Genomic DNA, 6,792 nt, shown 5'->3' with positions numbered 1-6,792 from the left:
TGTCAGTTGACACTTCACTGTTAGCCACCCCCACCAGGGATCGATACCAAGACCTCAGTGTCGAAATGAGGAATCTTTCACTCAGTCTACCACTTGAGCTATGGATCAGGGTGTTCCAGCACTGTGGCCTGCCTGATGAGCAGGCCAGCCTGAATTGTGCTGGGCAATCTTCATGGTGAGGCCTACTGTTTCACAGTACAGATGTCCCATACAAACTGCATTCTGGCCAGTAAGATTGGCCTGCATGACAAGTTTGGTTGGCGTGACATGGAGGAGTTCTATTACTATTAGATGGCCCCACTGATACAATGCTCAGGCAGAGGTACTGTATGTTACATTGGGTTTGCAGTTTGTACAAGTGGGTCACATGGTTCAGCGCTCCTCCGGAACCTAGATATGAAGGGTACTGGTCAGGTATTGGCCCATGCCCGATAGACGGGATGATCCTAGCCATAGAAAGTATGGGGATGCGTGCTGAATTTCTCTGTGGGCTACCTACTGAAAAGTTTGTGTTTTATCATATGTTTTTTCAGCCAGGTAGATCTTTCATGCATTGATCATACACAGAGGGGCCTAGGACAATCTTTTTATTTTTTATTTTCACTGAACAATGGGGCCTGCTTGTACAAACTCATAACACAAATGGTGCTTTACAATCAACCAGCCCAAGTCGTTGGAATTGGATGATACTTGTATATCTCACATGGGCCCCTGTTTTGATAGTCTCAGTTTACAAAACTCCCACTGAGTTTTGGATCTGCTTTATTTTTAGATTCCTGCCCTACTATGGTCTTTCAAAACAGACGGATGGAGTAGCTTTGTCATTGACATCTCTGTGGGCCCCATGCAGCCCCAGGCACATGAATATCTCCTGTGTACCCGGGTCAAAGAATTTGGGTACATTGCAGCAGCAGAGGGGGAGAGGTATTTTGACAGGGTCGCAGCCTGCTGTTTTCTGATTGAATTTCAAACGCATTTAAGACCTGTTCGGTTTCCACGTAAAAATGAGTTCGTCTAATTTTTGTCAACAATAGTTCTGTACTAGATAACACTTTTTGTTTGTGTGCGTGTGTGAAAGAACAATCTCTAATGCATAATCACGGATAGCTAAAATGAGATGAACTGAGCCCAAACAGGCCTGGATGTTTCTTTGAGCGTTGGTAGTGGTTTTGTTTTTCTCCAGAGAATCATTTTCTTGCTTGGATTATTAGGTTTGCAAGTGGACTAGCCCAGACCGATGTCCAATTCAAGCTCGTTGTTCAGTACCTGTGACCCCGCAATCAATATATGTGTGGTATGGATGGACGGTATGGATTGATGATTGATCTTTTCCTTTTAAATGCCACAACCCAGAGGCAAGGTAAAACGAACAAAATATCTGAGTCCGAGCATTGGAACTAATCACAAACAGGCAAGGTATCATAGCCTGTGTATACACATCAGTATGGTTGAGACCATAGGCCCCACCATGAAGATCGTGGGTGAAAATCAAGCTACTTATTGGGTGGGCGCTCTGATCCAATCAATGGAAAGCTGACGATTTAGATTAACATACAGGTGAGGCTGAGCTAGGGATCTGATGAGCTTGTTTTTAGACAATGGCGACCCTGACGGTGGGGCCCACCATTTTAATGGTAACAACCAGAGAAAAAAAAGGGGACATACTCGATTGCTAGGATTTGCCCTCACATGGTGGCTTTTTCTATGTTAAAACGCTGTAGAATAAGCTTATTCTACAATGCAATGTGTTGGGCCCACCGTAATGTATGATCCACGTCCAATACGTCCTATGGATGTGCCCCATCAAGTTCACCTACCATACAAAAACATCAGTCCACTCAGAACCCAGTATATGGGTCACACCACGGGGAACAGTTGGATAGAGGTGTCTACCACTTACTCCTTTCAGATTGTGCTTGGGCCCTACCGTGTTTTATGTATGCCATCAATCCATTCAGAAGATCTACCCGGCCAGGATGAATTTAAGCCGAATAATCAGGCCGTTCTCAAGCTCAAGGGGGAGTACATCTTGATTTTTTAGAATTCAGGCTTGTTTTTCAAGGTCTGGCTCACATGAATTTTCGAACAGCCAGTTTTTGTGCTCAAAGAAGAACATGAGTGGGAACCACGAGATGAACGGATTGGATGTCATACACACATACCATAGCGTGCCCCACACACCATGCTGTAGAATAAGCTTATTCTACAATCAATTTTGAGAGGAACACCATCATCTAAATAAATAGATTAGAGCTTTTCCAAGCAGACGAGTGAGGTAATTCACACTCAGCCTGGGGACAGGTGCAATATCCAAGCCATCCATCAATAGGATACCAAGAAGTAGATCCCCTGTCCCAGGAATAAGGTTGGTCCACTAGTGAGGTGCGCCACAATTAACTAAGCAATTGCATGTCTGTGAAACCCATCAACTTATTTCTAACGTCATGGCACACCTATTGAATGGACCACCATTATATTTGGACAGTAGCATCTCAATAAAACGATCCAACCAACGGTAGTGGATTCCATAAGGCCAGGTAACATCGAGTTCCATCTGGCTCCGTGTTAACCTCGAATTCTGTTAGGCTGTGATGAAATATCATTTTATTTTATTGGTCAGCAAGAAATGATTAAGTCACGTCTTAAACATATAAAGAGCAGCCAACAGAGCTCCAAGCCTCATGTCAAACACAATCAATCTGCATAACACTTCTTTAGATTTTCGTTCCCCTACTTCTTTCCATCCACGTTGTAGAACGTTTGGAGTATAAGTTCCAACATCATCACTGCATTGTAACATGCTTAGGAGTAGTATAAATATCTACGGCTTACTGTTGTAAGATATCCAATCAACCAAATCCTTACTTGAAAGATCACACATCGGTCACATCTTACTTACCATAGAAGTGATTGTAGTTATTTATCATTCTTTTATTTCTTCGCTTATCTTGTTTATTGTTAGCCATTTTAATTTTAATTCTTTTCATCCATCCTTCAAAAGTATAAACCCTGACCCTTTTAATCGCTTAATTACCTGCAACAATAGGTGGTTGGAAAGCCAGCCAATCCCATGTATTCAATCTTAATCAATCTATCTCAACTCATACGTTCCAAAGTGTCCAATTGAACTCGAGTTGAGCATGACTCTAGTATGTCCGCATTATCTTAATCGCACATGTTTAATTAAATATGTGCCTTCATTAACATGTGTAACCTCGTGTTTCATTAAATAGCGAAACAAGACCCACATCCAATCATCCACAAGGTATGCTAAGGCCTCGTCCACCTGAGTTTTCCATCGGCTTTTTTTAGGCTCCAAGGAGAACATGAATGGGCACCACCATGCACCGATTGGATGACATGTACACTTCATGACGTGCCCCTGCACATCACGTAGTAGAATAAGCTTATTCCATAACCATGTTAGACCAGCAACCTCTAATAAATAAATAAATTAGTTCTTTTCTAAGCAGTTGATGCACATTTCGCAACATGTACCAGCCTGGCGGACACGTGCAATATCCAAGCCATCAATCAAAATGGTACCACTATGCAGATTCCCCATCCCAAAAATAAGTTTGGTCAACTAGTCAAGTGGTCCACAATTAACAATTTTATGGTTGTGAAACATTAAGTTTTCTAACCTGTCAGCTACTTTCTAATATCACCCCTATTGAATGGAACATTATATTTGGACAGTAACATCTACATGGTACGTTCCACCTCATATATGGCATGGATATTTCATCTGTCTACCATGCTAGCATATGTGGTAACATGTGCATTAGCTAAATTCAGGCTAGCTAAACGATCCAACTAAAGGGAGTCTATTTGGTCAGGCAGAAGCAGCACTTGGCAATATCAAGCCGTGATGTGGTGCTATTTTATTAGTTTGTAAGAAACGGTTAACTCTGATAGATATTTTGAAAGTTGCGGTCTTTTTCACAAGTGTCGGCATGCAGGCCAATGAAATACCGCCACATCATGGCATAATGGAATTCAGGGTTATCCCAGCCTGACCGAATCCGCTACTAGAAGCGGATCTGGTCAAACCTCAGTAATGCTATCATGTGTCATCAAGGGACACATTTAAGGATACATATTATGTACTACCCCTACCTGTTTGGAGCTCAACATAGGTAGGGGCTCTGAGGGGCCACCTGATGTCCGGCTTTTGTCCACATCATTCATCCATTTTGTCTTATCATTTTAGAGTAGAAGTCTAAAAAATGAGACAGATTATAGGCTCAAGTGGACAATGTAGTAGAGATAATTGCCTATGGTTGGACCTTTTTGAGAGTTACAAAAGTTTTGAATCAAGCTGATATATAATGTAGAGTGGGTCGCGGACAGTTTCATGTTCAAGATAGATCAGAGAAGGCCCGATCAGAGGCAAAAGTCATTATGACCGTTGGAACCTTAAAACAGGCATATTTCCAAATCGGAATGAGTTACTTGATGTATCATATATGATTTTGGGGTAGAATATGCTACTTTAGCCGAATTTTCAAGATACCATTATATCATCGATGGTCGAATTCCAAGTTTATTTCCGTTTTTACTATTTTTTTTTTAATAAATTTTGATTTGATTGCGACTCTTTATCCATTAGGCTTTAGGAGTTGTGTCCAACATGAAAAGTGTTTAGAAAAATTAGGAGAATAATAAGGTTAAGGTACATAGGACACTTACTATAAATAGAAAATTTACTATTTATAGTAAGTTACGAATTGTAGGAAGTTTTAGTTATAGTTTAATTCTTAAACTTTTTATAAATCTTAGTATCCCTATTTAAAAGGTTGTAGAGTTGTTTATTAATCATCAACAAATTTATTTCAAATATTTTAGAATTATTTTTATTTCTTTTTCTCATGGATTTGAAAAGTCTATTTGAGGATCCCAGAGAAGCTTTGTGGATTCGAAATAGTTATCCTTGAGAAAGACGGTGATCAACCTCATTACGTTCATCCCCGCGTCAAAATATGTATTTTCTCTTCATTCAAGTTTAAGTGGTTTTATGAACATATAAGATAGCAAATAAGGGACTTGAATTTACTACTTGTAATGGACCTAAGCAAGGCCCACCGTGATGTTCGTGAAAAATTCACTTTGTTCATCTTTTTAGGACATGAGGTAAAAAATAAGTTAGATCCAATACTCAGGTGAGCCACAAATGTGAGGATTGAACGTCCACAATTGAAATATTTGTGGGGCCAAAAAATCTTTGAATCATGTTAATATTTGTGTTTTCAGTTCACCCCATTAGGAATAACATTATGAATATTAGGGATGGCATATAAACATAATTGTCGACCTAAGGAGGTTTCAATGATAAGAATTTCCCTGCCTATCTTTTCCTTTAGTGCGGCCTACTTTAGTCTTCGATCTTGCTCTCTTTTAGACTCAAGTTCTAAAATAAGCTCACAAAACGGATAAGCAAGTTAGATTTCTCACAAACATCTTGGTAGGCTCCACCTAAGTTTCCGCGTAGGAGCTTTTTGCTGAAATTGAATTTCTCACAAACATCACAATAAGCCCTGAGAAGGTTTCAACAAGGTTTCAACAGTGAGTATCACTATCACTGCCACATGAGCCCTAGATTTCCCTTATTTTTGGGACTATAACCGAAAATGATATGGAAAAAAATAAATAAAATTGAATGGACGGTGTGGATGTATAAAACCTATATATCACGGTAGACCCCTTAGAAACCTAACTTATCCAGGTAGGGAGAGGCCATCCTCTAGATTACTTTTTGAAAGTTTGTGGACCCTTTTCTGATGAGATTTTGATTGACAAATAAAATGATATTATAATAATGTTATATCATAGCTCGACGGTGTCACCTAACCAGACCGAATCTGCGCCCCGAAACAGGGCTAGACTTTCAGTTCAATAGCAGTAATTTCAATGTTCGCAACACATGCCAAAAGACACTAAACATATCCTCGGTCAAAGATCTCTCTGTAACTTGCATGTGCAAAGATGATGATGGCAACCGAAAACAGTCAAATGTACGACTTTGAATTTGAGGGTGCCCATGTTCTGACTGACAAAGCTTAGCATACATAGACTTGAAGAAGAGAGAGATAAAGACGGTCCGGATGCATCCATTTTGCACAAGCTGGGAGTATGGTTTGGTGATCTGATCTTTTGAAAAGATGGGACACATCGTTGATGGGATACATGCTAAAATTGTCCGAGATCAAATGATACTAACCATTGGATATGCGGATTGTATTTTGGACAGTTGAAAGTTTTCTTTACAAACTGATTATGGCTAGGTCACTCATCCATTGATTTATAACCGTTTAATCTTATAGGTTTTCTACATGTCACCGGAAAAATGTGACTTCATTAATTTCAACGGTCTGGATACCTGAATCATGAGGCCCAAACTTATAATATATCACATCAGGACACTTCATGTTATGATGCATCTGGATGCATGATTCAATAAAGAAGAGTTTTGTATGATACCAGTCACGCGTCTTTGCATAGTATACACGTGTTTAAGTTATGATAAATAGGGCTCATTATTTCGTAATCCAGACCGTTGACATGTTTCTTCGCACAATAGATATATCATGTATTAGAAAATTCATAGATTTAATGATAACAGAGACCGATATTGGGACTTTAGTTTTGTAAATTTGATATGATTATCTTAACCGTCTATATGTAAGAAATTAAATATAAGGAGAAAGATTGTCTTATTGAATAGATTTTGGGCCATAGTCCATCTACGGTGGATGAAGTCAGGCCAATGGCATGGATTACAGAAATATAGAC

Source organism: Magnolia sinica, chromosome 3 (assembly GCF_029962835.1).
Source record: "Magnolia sinica isolate HGM2019 chromosome 3, MsV1, whole genome shotgun sequence".
NCBI classification, from domain to species: Eukaryota; Viridiplantae; Streptophyta; class Magnoliopsida; order Magnoliales; family Magnoliaceae; genus Magnolia; species Magnolia sinica.
This window is presented reverse-complemented; position numbering follows the sequence as displayed.